Below are 27,180 nucleotides of genomic sequence, written 5' to 3'. Positions count from 1 at the left end.
ATTGAAATTTTTATATGAAAAACTTCTTTTGCCCATATCTCCTTAAATATGCGTCCTAGAGCTAAAAGGACTTTAATTCGTGACCACCCCCAAAAAATTGAAAAATCCTCCCAAAACCTAAAAAAATCGAAATTTTTATATGAAAAACTTCTTTTGCCCATATCTCCTTAAATATGCGTCCTAGAGCGAAAAGGACTTTAATTCGTGACCACCCCCAAAAAATTGAAAAATCCACCCAAAACCTAAAAAAATTGAAATTTTTATATGAAAAACTTCTTTTGCCCATATCTCCTTAAATATGCGTCCTAGAGCGAAAAGGACTTTAATTCGTGACCACCCCCAAAAAATTGAAAAATCCACCCAAAACCTAAAAAAATTGAAATTTTTATATGAAAAACTTCTTTTGCCCATATCTCCTTAAATATGCGTCCTAGAGCGAAAAGGACTTTAATTCGTGACCACCCCCAAAAAATTGAAAAATCCACCCAAAACCTAAAAAAATTGAAATTTTTATATGAAAAACTTCTTTTGCCCATATCTCCTTAAATATGCGTCCTAGAGCGAAAAGGACTTTAATTCGTGACCACCCCCAAAAAATTGAAAAATCCACCCAAAACCTAAAAAAATTTAAATTTTTATATGAAAAACTTCTTTTGCCCATATCTCCTTAAATATGCGTCCTAGAGCGAAAAGGACTTTAATTCGTGACCACCCCCAAAAAATTTAAAAATCCACCCAAAACCTAAAAAAATGAAATTTTTATATGAAAAACTTCTTTTGCCCATATCTCCTTAAATATGCGTCCTAGAGCGAAAAGGCCTTTAATTCGTGACCACCACCAAAAAATTGAAAAATCCACCCAAAAAGCTAAAAAAATTGAAATTTTTATATGAAAAACTTCTTTTGCCCATATCTCCTTAAATATGCGTCCTAGAGCGAAAAGGACTTTAATTCGTGACCATCCCCAAAAAATTGAAAAATCCACCCAAAACCTAAAAAAATTGAAATTTTTATATGAAAAACTTCTTTTGCCCATATATCCTTAAATATGCGTCCTAGAGCGAAAAGGACTTTAATTCATGACCACCCCCAAAAAATTGAAAAATCCACCCAAAACCTAAAAAAATTGAAATTTTTATATGAAAAACTTCTTTTGCCCATATCTCCTTAAATATGCGTCCTAGAGCGAAAAGGACTTTAATTCGTGACCACCCCCAAAAAATTTAAAAATCCACCCAAAACCTAAAAAAAATGAAATTTTTATATGAAAAACTTCTTTTGCCCATATCTCCTTAAATATGCGTCCTAGAGCGAAAAGGACTTTAATTCGTGACCACCCCCAAAAAAATTGAAAAATCCACCCAAAACCTAAAAAAATTGAAATTTTTATATGAAAAACTTCTTTTCCCCATATCTCCTAAACTAAGCGTCCTAGAGCGAAAAGGACTTTAATTCGTGACCACCCCCCAAAAATTCAAAAATCCACCCAAAACCTAAAAAAATTGAAATTTTTATATGAATAACTTCTTTTGCCCATATCTCCTTAAATATGCGTCCTAGAGCGAAAAGGACTTTAATTCGTGACCACCCACAAAAAATTGAAAAATCCACCCAAAACCTAAAAAAATTGAAATTTTTATACGAAAAACTTCTTTTGCCCATATCTCCTTAAATATGCGTCCTAGAGCGAAAAGGACTTTAATTCGTGACCACCCCCAACAAATTGAAAAATCCACCCAAAACCTAAAAAAATTTAAATTTTTATATGAAAAACTTCTTTTGCCCATATCTCCTTAAATATGCGTCCTAGAGCGAAAAGGCCTTTAATTCGTGACCACCCCCAAAAAATTGAAAAATCCACCCAAAACCTAAAAAAATTGAAATTTTTATATGAAAAACTTCTTTTGCCCATATCTCCTTAAATATGCGTCCTAGAGCGAAAAGGACTTTAATTCGTGACCACCCCCAAAAAATTGAAAAATCCACCCAAAACCTAAAAAAATTGAAATTTTTATATGAAAAACTTCTTTTGCCCATATCTCCTTGAATATGCGTCCTAGAGCGAAAAGGACTTTAATTCGTGACCACCCCCAAAAAATTGAAAAATCCACCCAAAACCTAAAAAAAATGAAATTTTTATATGAAAAACTTCTTTTGCCCACATCTCCTTAAATATGCGTCCTAGAGCGAAAAGGACTTTAATTCGTGACCACCCCCAAAAAATTGAAAAATCCACCCAAAACCTAAAAAAATTGAAATTTTTATATGAAAAACTTCTTTTGCCCATATCTCCTTAAATATGCGTCCTAGAGCGAAAAGGCCTTTAATTCGTGACCACCCCCAAAAAATTGAAAAATCCACCCAAAACCTAAAAAAATTGAAATTTTTATATGAAAAACTTCTTTTGCCCATATCTCCTTAAATATGCGCCCTAGAGCGAAAAGGACTTTAATTCGTGACCATCCCCAAAAAATTTAAAAATCCACCCAAAACCTAAAAAAATTGAAATTTTTATATGAAAAACTTCTTTTGCCCATATCTCCTAAACTAAGCGTCCTAGAGCGAAAAGGACTTTAATTCGTGACCACCCCCAAAAAATTGAAAAATCCACCCAAAACCTAAAAAAATTGAAATTTTTATATGAAAACTTCTTTTGCCCATATCTCCTTAAATATGCGTCCTAGAGCGAAAAGGCCTTTAATTCGTGACCCCCCCCCCAAAAAAATTGAAAAATCCACCCAAAACCTAAAAAAATTTAAATTTTTATTTGAAAAACTTCTTTTGCCCATATCTCCTTAAATATGCGTCCTAGAGCGAAAAGGCCTTTAATTCGTGACCACCCCCAAAAAATTGAAAAATCCACCCAAAACCTAAAAAAATTGACATTTTTATATGAAAAACTTCTTTTGCCCATATCTCCTTAAATATGCGTCCTAGAGCGAAAAGGACTTTAATTCGTGACCATCCCCAAAAAATTGAAAAATCCACCCAAAACCTAAAAAAATTGAAATTTTTATATGAAAAACTTCTTTTGCCCATATCTCCTTAAATATGCGTCCTAGAGCGAAAAGGACTTTAATTCGTAACCACCCCCAAAAAATTGAAAAATCCACCCAAAACCTAAAAAAATTGAAATTTTTATATGAAAAACTTCTTTTGCCCATATCTCCTTAAATATGCGTCCTAGAGCGAAAAGGACTTTAATTCGTGACCACCCCCAAAAAATTTAAAAATCCACCCAAAACCTAAAAAAAGTGAAATTTTTATATGAAAAACTTCTTTTGCCCATATCTCCTTAAATATGCGTCCTAGAGCGAAAAGGACTTTAATTCGTGACCACCCCCCAAAAATTGAAAAATCCACCCAAAACCTAAAAAAATTGAAATTTTTATATGAAAAACTTCTTTTGCCCATATCTCCTTAAATATGCGTCCTAGAGCGAAAAGGCCTTTAATTCGTGACCACCCCCCAAAAATTGAAAAATCCACCCAAAACCTAAAAAAATTGAAATTTTATATGAAAAACTTCTTTTGCCCATATCTCCTTAAATATGCGTCCTAGAGCGAAAAGGACTTTAATTCGTAACCACCCCCAAAAAATTTAAAAATCCACCCAAAACCTAAAAAAATTGAAATTTTTATATGAAAAACTTCTTTTGCCCATATCTCCTTAAATATGCGTCCTAGAGCGAAAAGGACTTTAATTCGTGACCACCCCCAAAAAATTTAAAAATCCACCCAAAACCTAAAAAAAATGAAATTTTTATATGAAAAACTTCTTTTGCCCATATCTCCTTAAATATGCGTCCTAGAGCGAAAAGGCCTTTAATTCGTGACCACCCCCAAAAAATTGAAAAATCCACCCAAAACCTAAAAAAATTGAAATTTTTATATGAAAAACTTCTTTTGCCCATATCTCCTTAAATATGCGCCCTAGAGCGAAAAGGACTTTAATTCGTGACCATCCCCAAAAAATTTAAAAATCCACCCAAAACCTAAAAAAATTGAAATTTTTATATGAAAAACTTCTTTTGCCCATATCTCCTAAACTAAGCGTCCTAGAGCGAAAAGGACTTTAATTCGTGACCACCCCCAAAAAATTGAAAAATCCACCCAAAACCTAAAAAAATTGAAATTTTTATATGAAAACTTCTTTTGCCCATATCTCCTTAAATATGCGTCCTAGAGCGAAAAGGCCTTTAATTCGTGACCACCCCCAAAAAAATTGAAAAATCCACCCAAAACCTAAAAAAATTTAAATTTTTATTTGAAAAACTTCTTTTGCCCATATCTCCTTAAATATGCGTCCTAGAGCGAAAAGGCCTTTAATTCGTGACCACCCCAAAAAATTGAAAAATCCACCCAAAACCTAAAAAAATTGACATTTTTATATGAAAAACTTCTTTTGCCCATATCTCCTTAAATATGCGTCCTAGAGCGAAAAGGACTTTAATTCGTGACCATCCCCAAAAAATTGAAAAATCCACCCAAAACCTAAAAAAATTGAAATTTTTATATGAAAAACTTCTTTTGCCCATATCTCCTTAAATATGCGTCCTAGAGCGAAAAGGACTTTAATTCGTAACCACCCCCAAAAAATTGAAAAATCCACCCAAAACCTAAAAAAATTGAAATTTTTATATGAAAAACTTCTTTTGCCCATATCTCCTTAAATATGCGTCCTAGAGCGAAAAGGACTTTAATTCGTGACCACCCCCAAAAAATTTAAAAATCCACCCAAAACCTAAAAAAAGTGAAATTTTTATATGAAAAACTTCTTTTGCCCATATCTCCTTAAATATGCGTCCTAGAGCGAAAAGGACTTTAATTCGTGACCACCCCCCAAAAATTGAAAAATCCACCCAAAACCTAAAAAAATTGAAATTTTTATATGAAAAACTTCTTTTGCCCATATCTCCTTAAATATGCGTCCTAGAGCGAAAAGGCCTTTAATTCGTGACCACCCCCCAAAAATTGAAAAATCCACCCAAAACCTAAAAAAATTGAAATTTTATATGAAAAACTTCTTTTGCCCATATCTCCTTAAATATGCGTCCTAGAGCGAAAAGGACTTTAATTCGTAACCACCCCCAAAAAATTTAAAAATCCACCCAAAACCTAAAAAAATTGAAATTTTTATATGAAAAACTTCTTTTGCCCATATCTCCTTAAATATGCGTCCTAGAGCGAAAAGGACTTTAATTCGTGACCACCCCCAAAAAATTTAAAAATCCACCCAAAACCTAAAAAAAATGAAATTTTTATATGAAAAACTTCTTTTGCCCATATCTCCTTAAATATGCGTCCTAGAGCTAAAAGGGCTTTAATTCGTGACCACCCCCAAAAAATTGAAAAATCCTCCCAAAACCTAAAAAAATTGAAATTTTTATATGAAAAACTTCTTTTGCCCATATCTCCTTAAATATGCGTCCTAGAGCGAAAAGGACTTTAATTCGTGACCACCCCCAAAAAACTGAAAAATCCACCCAGAACCTAAAAAAAATGAAATTTTTATATGAAAAACTTCTTTTGCCCATATCTCCTTAAATATGCGTCCTAGAGCGAAAAGGACTTTAATTCGTGACCACCCCCAAAAAATTGAAAAATCCACCCAAAACCTAAAAAAATTGAAATTTTTATATGAAAAACTTCTTTTGCCCATATCTCCTTAAATATGCGTCCTAGAGCGAAAAGGACTTTAATTCGTGACCACCCCCCAAAAATTGAAAAATCCACCCAAAACCTAAAAAAATTGAAATTTTTATATGAAAAACTTCTTTTGCCCATATCTCCTTAAATATGCGTCCTAGAGCGAAAAGGACTTTAATTCGTGACCACCCCCAAAAAATTGAAAAATCCACCCAAAACCTAAAAAATTGAAATTTTTATATGAAAAACTTCTTTTGCCCATATCTCCTTAAATATGCGTCCTAGAGCGAAAAGGACTTTAATTCGTGACCACCCCAAAAAAATTGAAAAATCCACCCAAAACCTAAAAAAATTGAAATTTTTATATGAAAAACTTCTTTTGCCCATATCTCCTTAAATATGCGTCCTAGAGCGAAAAGGACTTTAATTCGTGACCACCCCCCAAAAATTGAAAAATCCACCCAAAACCTAAAAAAATTGAAATTTTTATATGAAAAACTTCTTTTGCCCATATCTCCTTAAATATGCGTCCTAGAGCGAAAAGGACTTTAATTCGTGACCACCCCCAAAAAATTGAAAAATCCACCCAAAACCTAAAAAATTGAAATTTTTATATGAAAAACTTCTTTTGCCCATATCTCCTTAAATATGCGTCCTAGAGCGAAAAGGACTTTAATTCGTGACCACCCCCAAAAAATTTAAAAATCCACCCAAAACCTAAAAAAATTGAAATTTTTATATGAAAAACTTCTTTTGCCCATATCTCCTAAACTAAGCGTCCTAGAGCGAAAAGGACTTTAATTCGTGACCACCCCCAAAAAATTGAAAAATCCACCCAAAACCTAAAAAAATTGAAATTTTTATATGAAAAACTTCTTTTGCCCATATCTCCTTAAATATGCGTCCTAGAGCTAAAAGGACTTTAATTCGTGACCACCCCCAAAAAATTGAAAAATCCTCCCAAAACCTAAAAAAATCGAAATTTTTATATGAAAAACTTCTTTTGCCCATATCTCCTTAAATATGCGTCCTAGAGCGAAAAGGACTTTAATTCGTGACCACCCCCAAAAAATTGAAAAATCCACCCAAAACCTAAAAAAATTTAAATTTTTATATGAAAAACTTCTTTTGCCCATATCTCCTTAAATATGCGTCCTAGAGCGAAAAGGACTTTAATTCGTGACCACCCCCAAAAAATTTAAAAATCCACCCAAAACCTAAAAAAATGAAATTTTTATATGAAAAACTTCTTTTGCCCATATCTCCTTAAATATGCGTCCTAGAGCGAAAAGGCCTTTAATTCGTGACCACCACCAAAAAATTGAAAAATCCACCCAAAAAGCTAAAAAAATTGAAATTTTTATATGAAAAACTTCTTTTGCCCATATCTCCTTAAATATGCGTCCTAGAGCGAAAAGGACTTTAATTCGTGACCATCCCCAAAAAATTGAAAAATCCACCCAAAACCTAAAAAAATTGAAATTTTTATATGAAAAACTTCTTTTGCCCATATATCCTTAAATATGCGTCCTAGAGCGAAAAGGACTTTAATTCATGACCACCCCCAAAAAATTGAAAAATCCACCCAAAACCTAAAAAAAATGAAATTTTTATATGAAAAACTTCTTTTGCCCATATCTCCTTAAATATGCGTCCTAGAGCGAAAAGGACTTTAATTCGTGACCACCCCCAAAAAAATTGAAAAATCCTCCCAAAACCTAAAAAAATTGAAATTTTTATATGAAAAACTTCTTTTGCCCATATCTCCTTAAATATGCGTCCTAGAGCGAAAAGGACTTTAATTCGTGACCACCCCCAAAAAATCCACCCAAAACCTAAAAAAATTGAAATTTTTATATGAAAAACTTCTTTTGCCCATATCTCCTAAACTAAGCGTCCTAGAGCGAAAAGGACTTTAATTCGTGACCACCCCCAAAAAATTGAAAAATCCACCCAAAACCTAAAAAAATTGAAATTTTTATATGAAAAACTTCTTTTGCCCATATCTCCTTAAATATGCGTCCTAGAGCTAAAAGGACTTTAATTCGTGACCACCCCCAAAAAATTGAAAAATCCTCCCAAAACCTAAAAAAATCGAAATTTTTATATGAAAAACTTCTTTTGCCCATATCTCCTTAAATATGCGTCCTAGAGCGAAAAGGACTTTAATTCGTGACCACCCCCAAAAAATTGAAAAATCCACCCAAAACCTAAAAAAATTGAAATTTTTATATGAAAAACTTCTTTTGCCCATATCTCCTTAAATATGCGTCCTAGAGCGAAAAGGACTTTAATTCGTGACCACCCCCAAAAAATTGAAAAATCCACCCAAAACCTAAAAAAATTTAAATTTTTATATGAAAAACTTCTTTTGCCCATATCTCCTTAAATATGCGTCCTAGAGCGAAAAGGACTTTAATTCGTGACCACCCCCAAAAAATTTAAAAATCCACCCAAAACCTAAAAAAATGAAATTTTTATATGAAAAACTTCTTTTGCCCATATCTCCTTAAATATGCGTCCTAGAGCGAAAAGGCCTTTAATTCGTGACCACCACCAAAAAATTGAAAAATCCACCCAAAAAGCTAAAAAAATTGAAATTTTTATATGAAAAACTTCTTTTGCCCATATCTCCTTAAATATGCGTCCTAGAGCGAAAAGGACTTTAATTCGTGACCATCCCCAAAAAATTGAAAAATCCACCCAAAACCTAAAAAAATTGAAATTTTTATATGAAAAACTTCTTTTGCCCATATATCCTTAAATATGCGTCCTAGAGCGAAAAGGACTTTAATTCATGACCACCCCCAAAAAATTGAAAAATCCACCCAAAACCTAAAAAAATTGAAATTTTTATATGAAAAACTTCTTTTGCCCATATCTCCTTAAATATGCGTCCTAGAGCGAAAAGGACTTTAATTCGTGACCACCCCCAAAAAATTGAAAAATCCACCCAAAACCTAAAAAAAATGAAATTTTTATATGAAAAACTTCTTTTGCCCATATCTCCTTAAATATGCGTCCTAGAGCGAAAAGGACTTTAATTCGTGACCACCCCCAAAAAAATTGAAAAATCCACCCAAAACCTAAAAAAATTGAAATTTTTATATGAAAAACTTCTTTTGCCCATATCTCCTAAACTAAGCGTCCTAGAGCGAAAAGGACTTTAATTCGTGACCACCCCCCAAAAATTCAAAAATCCACCCAAAACCTAAAAAAATTGAAATTTTTATATGAATAACTTCTTTTGCCCATATCTCCTTAAATATGCGTCCTAGAGCGAAAAGGACTTTAATTCGTGACCACCCACAAAAAATTGAAAAATCCACCCAAAACCTAAAAAAATTGAAATTTTTATACGAAAAACTTCTTTTGCCCATATCTCCTTAAATATGCGTCCTAGAGCGAAAAGGACTTTAATTCGTGACCACCCCCAACAAATTGAAAAATCCACCCAAAACCTAAAAAAATTTAAATTTTTATATGAAAAACTTCTTTTGCCCATATCTCCTTAAATATGCGTCCTAGAGCGAAAAGGCCTTTAATTCGTGACCACCCCCAAAAAATTGAAAAATCCACCCAAAACCTAAAAAAATTGAAATTTTTATATGAAAAACTTCTTTTGCCCATATCTCCTTAAATATGCGTCCTAGAGCGAAAAGGACTTTAATTCGTGACCACCCCCAAAAAATTGAAAAATCCACCCAAAACCTAAAAAAATTGAAATTTTTATATGAAAAACTTCTTTTGCCCATATCTCCTTGAATATGCGTCCTAGAGCGAAAAGGACTTTAATTCGTGACCACCCCCAAAAAATTGAAAAATCCACCCAAAACCTAAAAAAAATGAAATTTTTATATGAAAAACTTCTTTTGCCCATATCTCCTTAAATATGCGTCCTAGAGCGAAAAGGACTTTAATTCGTGACCACCCCCAAAAAATTGAAAAATCCACCCAAAACCTAAAAAAATTGAAATTTTTATATGAAAAACTTCTTTTGCCCATATCTCCTTAAATATGCGTCCTAGAGCGAAAAGGCCTTTAATTCGTGACCACCCCCAAAAAATTGAAAAATCCACCCAAAACCTAAAAAAATTGAAATTTTTATATGAAAAACTTCTTTTGCCCATATCTCCTTAAATATGCGCCCTAGAGCGAAAAGGACTTTAATTCGTGACCATCCCCAAAAAATTTAAAAATCCACCCAAAACCTAAAAAAATTGAAATTTTTATATGAAAAACTTCTTTTGCCCATATCTCCTAAACTAAGCGTCCTAGAGCGAAAAGGACTTTAATTCGTGACCACCCCCAAAAAATTGAAAAATCCACCCAAAACCTAAAAAAATTGAAATTTTTATATGAAAACTTCTTTTGCCCATATCTCCTTAAATATGCGTCCTAGAGCGAAAAGGCCTTTAATTCGTGACCCCCCCCAAAAAAATTGAAAAATCCACCCAAAACCTAAAAAAATTTAAATTTTTATTTGAAAAACTTCTTTTGCCCATATCTCCTTAAATATGCGTCCTAGAGCGAAAAGGCCTTTAATTCGTGACCACCCCCAAAAAATTGAAAAATCCACCCAAAACCTAAAAAAATTGACATTTTTATATGAAAAACTTCTTTTGCCCATATCTCCTTAAATATGCGTCCTAGAGCGAAAAGGACTTTAATTCGTGACCATCCCCAAAAAATTGAAAAATCCACCCAAAACCTAAAAAAATTGAAATTTTTATATGAAAAACTTCTTTTGCCCATATCTCCTTAAATATGCGTCCTAGAGCGAAAAGGACTTTAATTCGTAACCACCCCCAAAAAATTGAAAAATCCACCCAAAACCTAAAAAAATTGAAATTTTTATATGAAAAACTTCTTTTGCCCATATCTCCTTAAATATGCGTCCTAGAGCGAAAAGGACTTTAATTCGTGACCACCCCCAAAAAATTTAAAAATCCACCCAAAACCTAAAAAAAGTGAAATTTTTATATGAAAAACTTCTTTTGCCCATATCTCCTTAAATATGCGTCCTAGAGCGAAAAGGACTTTAATTCGTGACCACCCCCCAAAAATTGAAAAATCCACCCAAAACCTAAAAAAATTGAAATTTTTATATGAAAAACTTCTTTTGCCCATATCTCCTTAAATATGCGTCCTAGAGCGAAAAGGCCTTTAATTCGTGACCACCCCCCAAAAATTGAAAAATCCACCCAAAACCTAAAAAAATTGAAATTTTATATGAAAAACTTCTTTTGCCCATATCTCCTTAAATATGCGTCCTAGAGCGAAAAGGACTTTAATTCGTGACCACCCCCAAAAAATTGAAAAATCCACCCAAAACCTAAAAAAATTGAAATTTTTATATGAAAAACTTCTTTTGCCCATATCTCCTTAAATATGCGTCCTAGAGCGAAAAGGTCTTTAATTCGTGACCACCCCCAAAAAATTTAAAAATCCACCCAAAACCTAAAAAAAATGAAATTTTTATATGAAAAACTTCTTTTGCCCATATCTCCTTAAATATGCGTCCTAGAGCTAAAAGGGCTTTAATTCGTGACCACCCCCAAAAAATTGAAAAATCCTCCCAAAACCTAAAAAAATTGAAATTTTTATATGAAAAACTTCTTTTGCCCATATCTCCTTAAATATGCGTCCTAGAGCGAAAAGGACTTTAATTCGTGACCACCCCCAAAAAACTGAAAAATCCACCCAGAACCTAAAAAAAATGAAATTTTTATATGAAAAACTTCTTTTGCCCATATCTCCTTAAATATGCGTCCTAGAGCGAAAAGGACTTTAATTCGTGACCACCCCCAAAAAATTGAAAAATCCACCCAAAACCTAAAAAAATTGAAATTTTTATATGAAAAACTTCTTTTGCCCATATCTCCTTAAATATGCGTCCTAGAGCGAAAAGGACTTTAATTCGTGACCACCCCCCAAAAATTGAAAAATCCACCCAAAACCTAAAAAAATTGAAATTTTTATATGAAAAACTTCTTTTGCCCATATCTCCTTAAATATGCGTCCTAGAGCGAAAAGGACTTTAATTCGTGACCACCCCCAAAAAATTGAAAAATCCACCCAAAACCTAAAAAATTGAAATTTTTATATGAAAAACTTCTTTTGCCCATATCTCCTTAAATATGCGTCCTAGAGCGAAAAGGACTTTAATTCGTGACCACCCCAAAAAAATTGAAAAATCCACCCAAAACCTAAAAAAATTGAAATTTTTATATGAAAAACTTCTTTTGCCCATATCTCCTTAAATATGCGTCCTAGAGCGAAAAGGCCTTTAATTCGTGACCCCCCCCAAAAAAATTGAAAAATCCACCCAAAACCTAAAAAAATTTAAATTTTTATTTGAAAAACTTCTTTTGCCCATATCTCCTTAAATATGCGTCCTAGAGCGAAAAGGCCTTTAATTCGTGACCACCCCCAAAAAATTGAAAAATCCACCCAAAACCTAAAAAAATTGACATTTTTATATGAAAAACTTCTTTTGCCCATATCTCCTTAAATATGCGTCCTAGAGCGAAAAGGACTTTAATTCGTGACCATCCCCAAAAAATTGAAAAATCCACCCAAAACCTAAAAAAATTGAAATTTTTATATGAAAAACTTCTTTTGCCCATATCTCCTTAAATATGCGTCCTAGAGCGAAAAGGACTTTAATTCGTAACCACCCCCAAAAAATTGAAAAATCCACCCAAAACCTAAAAAAATTGAAATTTTTATATGAAAAACTTCTTTTGCCCATATCTCCTTAAATATGCGTCCTAGAGCGAAAAGGACTTTAATTCGTGACCACCCCCAAAAAATTTAAAAATCCACCCAAAACCTAAAAAAAGTGAAATTTTTATATGAAAAACTTCTTTTGCCCATATCTCCTTAAATATGCGTCCTAGAGCGAAAAGGACTTTAATTCGTGACCACCCCCCAAAAATTGAAAAATCCACCCAAAACCTAAAAAAATTGAAATTTTTATATGAAAAACTTCTTTTGCCCATATCTCCTTAAATATGCGTCCTAGAGCGAAAAGGCCTTTAATTCGTGACCACCCCCCAAAAATTGAAAAATCCACCCAAAACCTAAAAAAATTGAAATTTTATATGAAAAACTTCTTTTGCCCATATCTCCTTAAATATGCGTCCTAGAGCGAAAAGGACTTTAATTCGTGACCACCCCCAAAAAATTGAAAAATCCACCCAAAACCTAAAAAAATTGAAATTTTTATATGAAAAACTTCTTTTGCCCATATCTCCTTAAATATGCGTCCTAGAGCGAAAAGGTCTTTAATTCGTGACCACCCCCAAAAAATTGAAAAATCCACCCAAAACCTAAAAAAAATGAAATTTTTATATGAAAAACTTCTTTTGCCCATATCTCCTTAAATATGCGTCCTAGAGCTAAAAGGGCTTTAATTCGTGACCACCCCCAAAAAATTGAAAAATCCTCCCAAAACCTAAAAAAATTGAAATTTTTATATGAAAAACTTCTTTTGCCCATATCTCCTTAAATATGCGTCCTAGAGCGAAAAGGACTTTAATTCGTGACCACCCCCAAAAAACTGAAAAATCCACCCAGAACCTAAAAAAAATGAAATTTTTATATGAAAAACTTCTTTTGCCCATATCTCCTTAAATATGCGTCCTAGAGCGAAAAGGACTTTAATTCGTGACCACCCCCAAAAAATTGAAAAATCCACCCAAAACCTAAAAAAATTGAAATTTTTATATGAAAAACTTCTTTTGCCCATATCTCCTTAAATATGCGTCCTAGAGCGAAAAGGACTTTAATTCGTGACCACCCCCCAAAAATTGAAAAATCCACCCAAAACCTAAAAAAATTGAAATTTTTATATGAAAAACTTCTTTTGCCCATATCTCCTTAAATATGCGTCCTAGAGCGAAAAGGACTTTAATTCGTGACCACCCCCAAAAAATTGAAAAATCCACCCAAAACCTAAAAAATTGAAATTTTTATATGAAAAACTTCTTTTGCCCATATCTCCTTAAATATGCGTCCTAGAGCGAAAAGGACTTTAATTCGTGACCACCCCAAAAAAATTGAAAAATCCACCCAAAACCTAAAAAAATTGAAATTTTTATATGAAAAACTTCTTTTGCCCATATCTCCTTAAATATGCGTCCTAGAGCGAAAAGGACTTTAATTCGTGATCACCCCCCAAAAATTGAAAAATCCACCCAAAACCTAAAAAAATTGAAATTTTTATATGAAAAACTTCTTTTGCCCATATCTCCTTAAATATGCGTCCTAGAGCGAAAAGGACTTTAATTCGTGACCACCCCCAAAAAATTGAAAAATCCACCCAAAACCTAAAAAATTGAAATTTTTATATGAAAAACTTCTTTTGCCCATATCTCCTTAAATATGCGTCCTAGAGCGAAAAGGACTTTAATTCGTGACCACCCCCAAAAAATTTAAAAATCCACCCAAAACCTAAAAAAATTGAAATTTTTATATGAAAAACTTCTTTTGCCCATATCTCCTAAACTAAGCGTCCTAGAGCGAAAAGGACTTTAATTCGTGACCACCCCCAAAAAATTTAAAAATCCACCCAAAACCTAAAAAAATTGAAATTTTTATATGAAAAACTTCTTTTGCCCATATCTCCTTAAATATGCGTCCTACAGCTAAAAGGACTTTAATTCGTGACCACCCCCAAAAAATTGAAAAATCCTCCCAAAACCTAAAAAAATTGAAATTTTTATATGAAAAACTTCTTTTGCCCATATCTCCTTAAATATGCGTCCTAGAGCGAAAAGGACTTTAATTCGTGACCACCCCCAAAAAATTGAAAAATCCACCCAAAACCTAAAAAAATTGAAATTTTTATATGAAAAACTTCTTTTGCCCATATCTCCTTAAATATGCGTCCTAGAGCGAAAAGGACTTTAATTCGTGACCACCCCCAAAAAATTGAAAAATCCACCCAAAACCTAAAAAAAAATTTAAATTTTTATATGAAAAACTTCTTTTGCCCATATCTCCTTAAATATGCGTCCTAGAGCGAAAAGGACTTTAATTCGTGACCACCCCAAAAAATTGAAAAATCCACCCAAAACCTAAAAAAATTTAAATTTTTATATGAAAAACTTCTTTTGCCCATATCTCCTTAAATATGCGTCCTAGAGCGAAAAGGACTTTAATTCGTGACCACTCCCAAAAAATTGAAAAATCCACCCAAAACCTAAAAAAAATTTAAATTTTTATATGAAAAACTTCTTTTGCCCATATCTCCTAAACTAAGCGTGCTAGAGCGAAAAGGCCTTTAATTCGTGACCACCCCCAAAAAATTGAAAACTCCACCCAAAACCTAAAAAAATTAAAATTTTTATATGAAAAACTTCTTTTGCCCATATCTTCTTAAATATGCGTCCTAGAGCGAAAAGGACTTTAATTCGTGACCACCCCCAAAAAATTGAAAAATCCACCCAAAACCTAAAAAAAATTGAAATTTTTATGTGAATAACTTCTTTTGCCCATATCTCCTTAAATATGCGTCCTAGAGCGAAAAGGACTTTAATTCGTGACCACCCCCAAAAAATTGAAAAATTCACCCAAAACCTAAAAAAATTGAAATTTTTATATGAAAAACTTCTTTTGCCCATATCTCCTTAAATATGCGTCCTAGAGCGAAAAGGACTTTAATTCGTGACCACCCCCAAAAAATTGAAAAATCCACCCAAAACCTAAAAAAATTGAAATTTTTATATGAAAAACTTCTTTTGCCCATATCTCCTTAAATATGCGTCCTAGAGCGAAAAGGACTTTAATTCGTGACCACCCCCAAAAAATTGAAAAATCCACCCAAAACCTAAAAAAATTGAAATTTTTATATGAAAAACTTCTTTTGCCCATATCTCCTTAAATATGCGTCCTAGAGCGAAAAGGACTTTAATTCGTGACCACCCCCAAAAAATTGAAAAATCCACCCAAAACCTAAAAAAATTGAAATTTTTATATGAAAAACTTCTTTTGCCCATATCTCCTTGAATATGCGTCCTAGAGCGAAAAGGACTTTAATTCGTGACCACCCCCAAAAAATTGAAAAATCCACCCAAAACCTAAAAAAAATGAAATTTTTATATGAAAAACTTCTTTTGCCCATATCTCCTTAAATATGCGTCCTAGAGCGAAAAGGCCTTTAATTCGTGACCACCCCCAAAAAATTGAAAAATCCACCCAAAACCTAAAAAAATTGAAATTTTTATATGAAAAACTTCTTTTGCCCATATCTCCTTAAATATGCGCCCTAGAGCGAAAAGGACTTTAATTCGTGACCATCCCCAAAAAATTGAAAAATCCACCCAAAACCTAAAAAAATTGAAATTTTTATATGAAAAACTTCTTTTGCCCATATCTCCTTAAATATGCGTCCTAAAGCGAAAAGGACTTTAATTCGTGACCACCCCCAAAAAATTGAAAAATCCACCCAAAACCTAAAAAAATTGAAATTTTTATATGAAAACTTCTTTTGCCCATATCTCCTTAAATATGCGTCCTAGAGCGAAAAGGCCTTTAATTCGTGACCCCCCCCCAAAAAAAATTGAAAAATCCACCCAAAACCTAAAAAAATTTAAATTTTTATTTGAAAAACTTCTTTTGCCCATATCTCCTTAAATATGCGTCCTAGAGCGAAAAGGCCTTTAATTCGTGACCACCCCCAAAAAATTGAAAACTCCACCCAAAACCTCAAAAATTAAAATTTTTATATGAAAAACTTCTTTTGCCCATATCTCCTTAAATATGCGTCCTAGAGCGAAAAGGACTTTAATTCGTGACCACCCCCAAAAAATTGAAAAATCCACCCAAAACCTAAAAAAATGAAATTTTTATATGAAAAACTTCTTTTGCCCATATCTCCTTAAATATGCGTCCTAGAGCGAAAAGGACTTTAATTCGTGACCAGCCCCAAAAAATTGAAAACTCCACCCAAAACCTAAAAAAATTAAAATTTTTATATGAAAAACTTCTTTTGCCCATATCTCCTAAACTAAGCGTGCTAGAGCGAAAAGGCCTTTAATTCGTGACCACCCCCCAAAAATTGAAAAATCCACCCAAAACCTCAAAAAATTAAAATTTTTATATGAAAAACTTCTTTTGCCCATATCTCCTTAAATATGCGTCCTAGAGCGAAAAGGACTTTAATTCGTGACCACCCCCAAAAAATTGAAAAATCCACCCAAAACCTAAAAAAATTGAAATTTTTATATGAAAAACTTCTTTTGCCCATATCTCCTTAAATATGCGTCCTAGAGCGAAAAGGACTTTAATTCGTAACCACCCCCAAAAAATTGAAAAATCCACCCAAAACCTAAAAAAAATGAAATTTTTATATGAAAAACTTCTTTTGCCCATATCTCCTTAAATATGCGTCCTAGAGCGAAAAGGACTTTAATTCGTGACCACCCCCAAAAAATTTAAAAATCCACCCAAAACCAAAAAAAAGTGAAATTTTTATATGAAAAACTTCTTTTGCCCATATCTCCTTAAATATGCGTCCTAGAGCGAAAAGGACTTTAATTCGTGACCACCCCCCAAAAATTGAAAAATCCACCCAAAACCTAAAAAAATTGAAATTTTTATATGAAAAACTTCTTTTGCCCATATCTCCTTAAATATGCGTCCTAGAGCGAAAAGGCCTTTAATTCGTGACCACCCCCCAAAAATTGAAAAATCCACCCAAAACCTAAAAAAATTGAAATTTTTATATGAAAAACTTCTTTTGCCCATATCTCCTTAAATATGCGTCCTAGAGCGAAAAGGACTTTAATTCGTGACCACCCCCAAAAAATTGAAAAATCCACCCAAAACCTAAAAAAATTGAAATTTTTATATGAAAAACTTCTTTTGCCCATATCTCCTTAAATATGCGTCCTAGAGCGAAAAGGACTTTAATTCGTGACCACCCCCAAAAAATTTAAAAATCCACCCAAAACCTAAAAAAAATGAAATTTTTATATGAAAAACTTCTTTTGCCCATATCTCCTTAAATATGCGTCCTAGAGCGAAAAGGACTTTAATTCGTGACCATCCCCAAAAAATTGAAAAATCCACTCAAAACCTCAAAAAATTAAAATTTTTATATGAAAAACTTATTTTGCCCATGTCTCCTAAACTAAGCGTCCTAGAGCGAAAAGGACTTTAATTCGTGACCACCCTCAAAAAATTGAAAAATCCACCCAAAACCTAAAAAAAAATGAAATTTTTATATGAATAACTTCTTTTGCCCATATCTCCTTAAATATGCGTCCTAGAGCGAAAAGGACTTTAATTCGTGACCACCCCCAAAAAATTGAAAAATTCACCCAAAACCTAAAAAAATTGAAATTTTTATATGAAAAACTTCTTTTGCCCATATCTCCTTAAATATGCGTCCTAGAGCGAAAAGGCCTTTAATTCGTGACCACCCCCCAAAAATTGAAAAATCCACCCAAAACCTAAAAAAATTGAAATTTTTATATGAAAAACTTCTTTTGCCCATATCTCCTTAAATATGCGTCCTAGAGCGAAAAGGACTTTAATTCGTGACCACCCCCAAAAAATTGAAAAATCCACCCAAAACCTAAAAAATTGAAATTTTTATATGAAAAACTTCTTTTGCCCATATCTCCTTAAATATGCGTCCTAGAGCGAAAAGGACTTTAATTCGTGACCACCCCCAAAAAATTGAAAAATCCACCCAAAACCTAAAAAAATTTAAATTTTTATATGAAAAACTTCTTTTGCCCATATCTCCTTAAATATGCGTCCTAGAGCGAAAAGGACTTTAATTCGTGACCACCCCCCAAAAATTGAAAAATCCACCCAAAACCTAAAAAAATTGAAATTTTTATATGAAAAACTTCTTTTGCCCATATCTCCTTAAATATGCGTCCTAGAGCGAAAAGGACTTTAATTCGTGACCACCCCCAAAAAATTGAAAAATCCACCCAAAACCTAAAAAAATTGAAATTTTTATATGAAAAACTTCTTTTGCCCATATCTCCTAAACTAAGCGTCCTAGAGCGAAAAGGACTTTAATTCGTGACCACCCCCCAAAAATTGAAAAATCCACCCAAAACCTAAAAAAATTGAAATTTTTGTATGAAAAACTTCTTTTGCCCATATCTCCTTAAATATGCGTCCTAGAGCTAAAAGGACTTTAATTCGTGACCACCCCCAAAAAATTGAAAAATCCTCCCAAAACCTAAAAAAATTGAAATTTTTATATGAAAAACTTCTTTTGCCCATATCTCCTTAAATATGCGTCCTAGAGCGAAAAGGACTTTAATTCGTGACCACCCCCAAAAAATCCACCCAAAACCTAAAAAAATTGAAATTTTTATATGAAAAACTTCTTTTGCCCATATCTCCTAAACTAAGCGTCCTAGAGCGAAAAGGACTTTAATTCGTGACCACCCCCAAAAAATTGAAAAATCCACCCAAAACCTAAAAAAATTGAAATTTTTATATGAAAAACTTCTTTTGCCCATATCTCCTTAAATATGCGTCCTAGAGCTAAAAGGACTTTAATTCGTGACCACCCCCAAAAAATTGAAAAATCCTCCCAAAACCTAAAAAAATTGAAATTTTTATATGAAAAACTTCTTTTGCCCATATCTCCTTAAATATGCGTCCTAGAGCGAAAAGGACTTTAATTCGTGACCACCCCCAAAAAATTGAAAAATCCACCCAAAACCTAAAAAAATTTAAATTTTTATATGAAAAACTTCTTTTGCCCATATCTCCTTAAATATGCGTCCTAGAGCGAAAAGGACTTTAATTCGTGACCACCCCCAAAAAATTGAAAAATCCACCCAAAACCTAAAAAAAATGAAATTTTTATATAAAAACTTCTTTTGCCCATATCTCCTAAACTAAGCGTCCTAGAGCGAAAAGGACTTTAATTCGTGACCACCCCCAAAAAATTGAAAAATCCACCCAAAACCTAAAAAAATTGAAATTTTTATATGAATAACTTCTTTTGCCCATATCTCCTTAAATATGCGTCCTAGAGCGAAAAGGACTTTAATTCGTGACCACCCCCAAAAAATTGAAAAATCCACCCAAAACCTAAAAAAATTGAAATTTTTATATGAAAAACTTCTTTTGCCCAATCTCCTTAAATATGCGTCCTAGAGCGAAAAGGACTTTAATTCGTGACCACCCCCAAAAAATTGAAAAATCCACCCAAAACCTAAAAAAATTGAAATTTTTATACGAAAAACTTCTTTTGCCCATATCTCCTTAAATATGCGTCCTAGAGCGAAAAGGACTTTAATTCGTGACCATCCCCAAAAAATTGAAAAATCCACCCAAAACCTAAAAAATTGAAATTTTTATATGAAAAACTTCTTTTGTCCATATCTCCTTAAATATGCGTCCTAGAGCGAAAACCACACCCAAAAAATTGAAAAATCCACCCAAAACCTAAAAAAAATGAAATTTTTATATGAAAAACTTCTTTTGCCCATATCTCCTTAAATATGCGTCCTAGAGCGAAAAGGCCTTTAATTCGTGACCACCCCCAAAAAATTGAAAAATCCACCCAAAACCTAAAAAAATTTAAATTTTTATATGAAAAACTTCTTTTGCCCATATCTCCTTAAATATGCGTCCTAGAGCGAAAAGGACTTTAATTCGTGACCACCCCCAAAAAATTGAAAAATCCACCCAAAACCTAAAAAAATTTAAATTTTTATATGAAAAACTTCTTTTGCCCATATCTCCTAAACTAAGCGTGCTAGAGCGAAAAGGCCTTTAATTCGTGACCACCCCCAAAAAATTGAAAACTCCACCCAAAACCTAAAAAAAAATAAAATTTTTATATGAAAAACTTCTTTTGCCCATATCTCCTTAAATATGCGTCCTAGAGCGAAAAGGACTTTAATTCGTGACCACCCCCAAAAAATTGAAAAATCCACCCAAAACCTAAAAAAAATTGAAATTTTTATAAGAATAACTTCTTTTGCCCATATCTCCTTAAATATGCGTCCTAGAGCGAAAAGGACTTTAATTCGTGACCACCCCCAAAAAATTGAAAAATCCACCCAAAACCTAAAAAAATTGAAATTTTTATATGAAAAACTTCTTTTGCCCATATCTCCTTAAATATGCGTCCTAGAGCGAAAAGGACTTTAATTCGTGACCACCCCCAAAAAATTGAAAAATCCACCCAAAACCTAAAAAAATTGAAATTTTTATACGAAAAACTTCTTTTGCCCATATCTCCTTAAATATGCGTCCTAGAGCGAAAAGGACTTTAATTCGTGACCACCCCCAAAAATTGAAAAACCCACCCAAAACCTAAAAAAATTAAATTTTTATATGAATAACTTCTTTTGCCCATATCTCCTTAAATATGCGTCCTAGAGCGAAAAGGACTTTAATTCGTGACCATCCCCAAAAAATTAAAAAATCCACCCAAAACCTAAAAAAAATGAAATTTTTATATGAATAACTTCTTTTGCCCATATCTCCTTAAATATGCGTCCTAGAGCGAAAAGGACTTTAATTCGTGACCACCCCCAAAAAATTGAAAAATCCACCCAAAACCTAAAAAAATTGAAATTTTTATATGAAAAACTTCTTTTGCCCATATCTCCTAAACTAAGCGTCCTAGAGCGAAAAGGACTTTAATTCGTGACCACCCCCAAAAAATTGAAAACTCCACCCAAAACCTAAAAAAATTTAAATTTTTATATGAAAAACTTCTTTTGCCCATATCTCCTAAACTAAGCGTCCTAGAGCGAAAAGGACTTTAATTCGTGACCACCCCCAAAAAATTGAAAACTCCATCCAAAACCTAAAAAAATTTAAATTTTTATATGAAAACTTCTTTTGCCCATATCTCCTTAAATATGCGTCCTAGAGCGAAAAGGACTTTAATTCGTGACCACCCCCAAAAAATTGAAAAATCCACCCAAAACCTAAAAAAATTGAAATTTTTATATGAAAAACTTCTTTTGCCCATATCTCCTTAAATATGCGTCCTAGAGCGAAAAGGACTTTAATTCGTGACCACCCCCAAAAAATTGAAAAATCCACCCAAAACCTAAAAAAATTGAAATTTTTATATGAAAAACTTCTTTTGCCCATATCTCCTTAAATATGCGTCCTAGAGCGAAAAGGACTTTAATTCGTGACCATCCCCAAAAAATTGAAAAATCCACCCAAAACCTAAAAAAATTGAAATTTTTATATGAAAAACTTCTTTTGCCCATATCTCCTTAAATATGCGTCCTAGAGCGAAAAGGACTTTAATTCGTGACCACCCCCAAAAAATTGAAAAATCCACCCAAAACCTAAAAAAATTAAAATTTTTATATGAAAAACTTCTTTTGCCCATATCTCCTTAAATATGCGTCCTAGAGCGAAAAGGACTTTAATTCGTGACCACCCCCAAAAAATTGAAAAATCCACCCAAAACCTAAAAAAATTAAAATTTTTATATGAAAAACTTCTTTTGCCCATATCTCCTTAAATATGCGTCCTAGAGCGAAAAGGACTTTAATTCGTGACCACCCCCAAAAAATTGAAAAATCCACCCAAAACCTAAAAAAATTAAAATTTTTATATGAAAAACTTCTTTTGCCCATACATATCTCCTTAAATATGCGTCCTAGAGCGAAAAGGACTTTAATTCGTGACCACCCCCAAAAAATTGAAAAATCCACCCAAACCTAAAAAATTGAAATTTTTATATGAAAAACTTCTTTTGCCCATATCTCCTTAAATATGCGTCCTAGAGCGAAAAGGGCTTTAATTCGTGACCACCCCCGAAAAATTGAAAAATCCACCCAAAACCTAAAAAAATTAAAATTTTTATATGAAAAACTTCTTTTGCCCATATCTCCTTAAATATGCGTCCTAGAGCGAAAAGGACTTTAATTCGTGACCACCCCCAAAAAATTTAAAAATCCACCCAAAACCTAAAAAAATTGAAATTTTTATATGAAAAACTTCTTTTGCCCATATCTCCTAAACTAAGCGTCCTAGAGCGAAAAGGACTTTAATTCGTGACCACCCCCAAAAAATTGAAAAATCCACCCAAAACCTAAAAAAATTTAAATTTTTATATGAAAAACTTCTTTTGCCCATATCTCCTTAAATATGCGTCCTAGAGCGAAAAGGACTTTAATTCGTGACCACCCCCCAAAAATTGAAAAATCCACCCAAAACCTAAAAAAATTGAAATTTTTATATGAAAAACTTCTTTTGCCCATATCTCCTTAAATATGCGTCCTAGAGCGAAAAGGACTTTAATTCGTGACCACCCCCAAAAAATTGAAAAATCCACCCAAAACCTAAAAAAATTGAAATTTTTATATGAAAAACTTCTTTTGCCCATATCTCCTAAACTAAGCGTCCTAGAGCGAAAAGGACTTTAATTCGTGACCACCCCCCAAAAATTGAAAAATCCACCCAAAACCTAAAAAAATTGAAATTTTTGTATGAAAAACTTCTTTTGCCCATATCTCCTTAAATATGCGTCCTAGAGCTAAAAGGACTTTAATTCGTGACTACCCCCAAAAAATTGAAAAATCCTCCCAAAACCTAAAAAAATTGAAATTTTTATATGAAAAACTTCTTTTGCCCATATCTCCTTAAATATGCGTCCTAGAGCGAAAAGGACTTTAATTCGTGACCACCCCCAAAAATCCACCCAAAACCTAAAAAAATTGAAATTTTTATATGAAAAACTTCTTTTGCCCATATCTCCTAAACTAAGCGTCCTAGAGCGAAAAGGACTTTAATTCGTGACCACCCCCAAAAAATTGAAAAATCCACCCAAAACCTAAAAAAATTGAAATTTTTATATGAAAAACTTCTTTTGCCCATATCTCCTTAAATATGCGTCCTAGAGCTAAAAGGACTTTAATTCGTGACCACCCCCAAAAAATTGAAAAATCCTCCCAAAACCTAAAAAAATTGAAATTTTTATATGAAAAACTTCTTTTGCCCATATCTCCTTAAATATGCGTCCTAGAGCGAAAAGGACTTTAATTCGTGACCACCCCCAAAAAATTGAAAAATCCACCCAAAACCTAAAAAAATTGAAATTTTTATATGAAAAACTTCTTTTGCCCATATCTCCTTAAATATGCGTCCTAGAGCGAAAAGGACTTTAATTCGTGACCACCCCCAAAAAATTGAAAAATCAACCCAAAACCTAAAAAAATTGAAATTTTTATATGAAAAACTTCTTTTGCCCATATCTCCTAAACTAAGCGTCCTAGAGCGAAAAGGACTTTAATTCGTGACCACCCCCAAAAAATTGAAAAATCCACCCAAAACCTAAAAAAATTGAAATTTTTATATGAATAACTTCTTTTGCCCATATCTCCTTAAATATGCGTCCTAGAGCGAAAAGGACTTTAATTCGTGACCACCCCCAAAAAATTGAAAAATCCACCCAAAACCTAAAAAAATTGAAATTTTTATATGAAAAACTTCTTTTGCCCAATCTCCTTAAATATGCGTCCTAGAGCGAAAAGGACTTTAATTCGTGACCACCCCCAAAAAATTGAAAAATCCACCCAAAACCTAAAAAAATTGAAATTTTTATACGAAAAACTTCTTTTGCCCATATCTCCTTAAATATGCGTCCTAGAGCGAAAAGGACTTTAATTCGTGACCATCCCCAAAAAATTGAAAAATCCACCCAAAACCTAAAAAATTGAAATTTTTATATGAAAAACTTCTTTTGTCCATATCTCCTTAAATATGCGTCCTAGAGCGAAAACCACACCCAAAAAATTGAAAAATCCACCCAAAACCTAAAAAAAATGAAATTTTTATATGAAAAACTTCTTTTGCCCATATCTCCTTAAATATGCGTCCTAGAGCGAAAAGGCCTTTAATTCGTGACCACCCCCAAAAAATTGAAAAATCCACCCAAAACCTAAAAAAATTTAAATTTTTATATGAAAAACTTCTTTTGCCCATATCTCCTTAAATATGCGTCCTAGAGCGAAAATGACTTTAATTCGTGACCACCCCCAAAAAATTGAAAAATCCACCCAAAACCTAAAAAAATTTAAATTTTTATATGAAAAACTTCTTTTGCCCATATCTCCTTAAATATGCGTCCTAGAGCGAAAAGGACTTTAATTCGTGACCACCCCCAAAAAATTGAAAAATCCACCCAAAACCTAAAAAAAATGAAATTTTTATACGAAAAACTTCTTTTGCCCATATCTCCTTAAATATGCGTCCTAGAGCGAAAAGGACTTTAATTCGTGACCACCCCCAAAAATTGAAAAACCCACCCAAAACCTAAAAAAATTAAATTTTTATATGAATAACTTCTTTTGCCCATATCTCCTTAAATATGCGTCCTAGAGCGAAAAGGACTTTAATTCGTGACCATCCCCAAAAAATTGAAAAATCCACCCAAAACCTAAAAAAAATGAAATTTTTATATGAATAACTTCTTTTGCCCATATCTCCTTAAATATGCGTCCTAGAGCGAAAAGGACTTTAATTCGTGACCACCCCCAAAAAATTGAAAAATCCACCCAAAACCTAAAAAAATTGAAATTTTTATATGAAAAACTTCTTTTGCCCATATCTCCTAAACTAAGCGTCCTAGAGCGAAAAGGACTTTAATTCGTGACCACCCCCAAAAAATTGAAAACTCCACCCAAAACCTAAAAAAATTTAAATTTTTATATGAAAAACTTCTTTTGCCCATATCTCCTAAACTAAGCGTCCTAGAGCGAAAAGGACTTTAATTCGTGACCACCCCCAAAAAATTGAAAACTCCACCCAAAACCTAAAAAAATTTAAATTTTTATATGAAAAACTTCTTTTGCCCATATCTCCTTAAATATGCGTCCTAGAGCGAAAAGGACTTTAATTCGTGACCACCCCCAAAAAATTGAAAAATCCACCCAAAACCTAAAAAAATTTAAATTTTTATATGAAAAACTTCTTTTGCCCATATCTCCTTAAATATGCGTCCTAGAGCGAAAAGGACTTTAATTCGTGACCACCCCCAAAAAATTGAAAAATCCACCCAAAACCTAAAAAAATTTAAATTTTTATATGAAAAACTTCTTTTGCCCATATCTCCTTAAATATGCGTCCTAGAGCGAAAAGGACTTTAATTCGTGACCATCCCCAAAAAATTGAAAAATCCACCCAAAACCTAAAAAAATTGAAATTTTTATATGAAAAACTTCTTTTGCCCATATCTCCTTAAATATGCGTCCTAGAGCGAAAAGGACTTTAATTCGTGACCACCCCCAAAAAATTGAAAAATCCACCCAAAACCTAAAAAAATTAAAATTTTTATATGAAAAACTTCTTTTGCCCATATCTCCTTAAATATGCGTCCTAGAGCGAAAAGGACTTTAATTCGTGACCACCCCCAAAAAATTGAAAAATCCACCCAAAACCTAAAAAAATTAAAATTTTTATATGAAAAACTTCTTTTGCCCATATCTCCTTAAATATGCGTCCTAGAGCGAAAAGGACTTTAATTCGTGACCACCCCCAAAAAATTGAAAAATCCACCCAAAACCTAAAAAAATTAAAATTTTTATATGAAAAACTTCTTTTGCCCATACATATCTCCTTAAATATGCGTCCTAGAGCGAAAAGGACTTTAATTCGTGACCACCCCCAAAAAATTGAAAAATCCACCCAAACCTAAAAAATTGAAATTTTTATATGAAAAACTTCTTTTGCCCATATCTCCTTAAATATGCGTCCTAGAGCGAAAAGGGCTTTAATTCGTGACCACCCCCGAAAAATTTAAAAATCCACCCAAAACCTAAAAAAATTAAAATTTTTATATGAAAAACTTCTTTTGCCCATATCTCCTTAAATATGCGTCCTAGAGCGAAAAGGACTTTAATTCGTGACCACCCCCAAAAAATTTAAAAATCCACCCAAAACCTAAAAAAATTGTAATTTTTATATGAAAAACTTCTTTTGCCCATATCTCCTAAACTAAGCGTCCTAGAGCGAAAAGGACTTTAATTCGTGACCACCCCCAAAAAATTGAAAAATCCACCCAAAACCTAAAAAAATTGAAATTTTTATATGAAAAACTTCTTTTGCCCATATCTCCTTAAATATGCGTCCTAGAGCTAAAAGGACTTTAATTCGTGACCACCCCCAAAAAATTGAAAAATCCTCCCAAAACCTAAAAAAATTGAAATTTTTATATGAAAAACTTCTTTTGCCCATATCTCCTTAAATATGCGTCCTAGAGGGAAAAGGACTTTAATTCGTGACCACCCCCAAAAAATCCACCCAAAACCTAAAAAAATTGAAATTTTTATATGAAAAACTTCTTTTGCCCATATCTCCTAAACTAAGCGTCCTAGAGCGAAAAGGACTTTAATTCGTGACCACCCCCAAAAAATTGAAAAATCCACCCAAAACCTAAAAAAATTGAAATTTTTATATGAAAAACTTCTTTTGCCCATATCTCCTTAAATATGCGTCCTAGAGCTAAAAGGACTTTAATTCGTGACCACCCCCAAAAAATTGAAAAATCCTCCCAAAACCTAAAAAA

This window comes from Haematobia irritans, unplaced genomic scaffold (genome assembly GCF_050003625.1).
Source record: "Haematobia irritans isolate KBUSLIRL unplaced genomic scaffold, ASM5000362v1 scaffold_175, whole genome shotgun sequence".
Classification (NCBI taxonomy): domain Eukaryota; kingdom Metazoa; phylum Arthropoda; class Insecta; order Diptera; family Muscidae; genus Haematobia; species Haematobia irritans.
The sequence above is the reverse complement of the archived record's forward strand: the minus strand, read 5'-3'. Positions refer to the sequence as shown.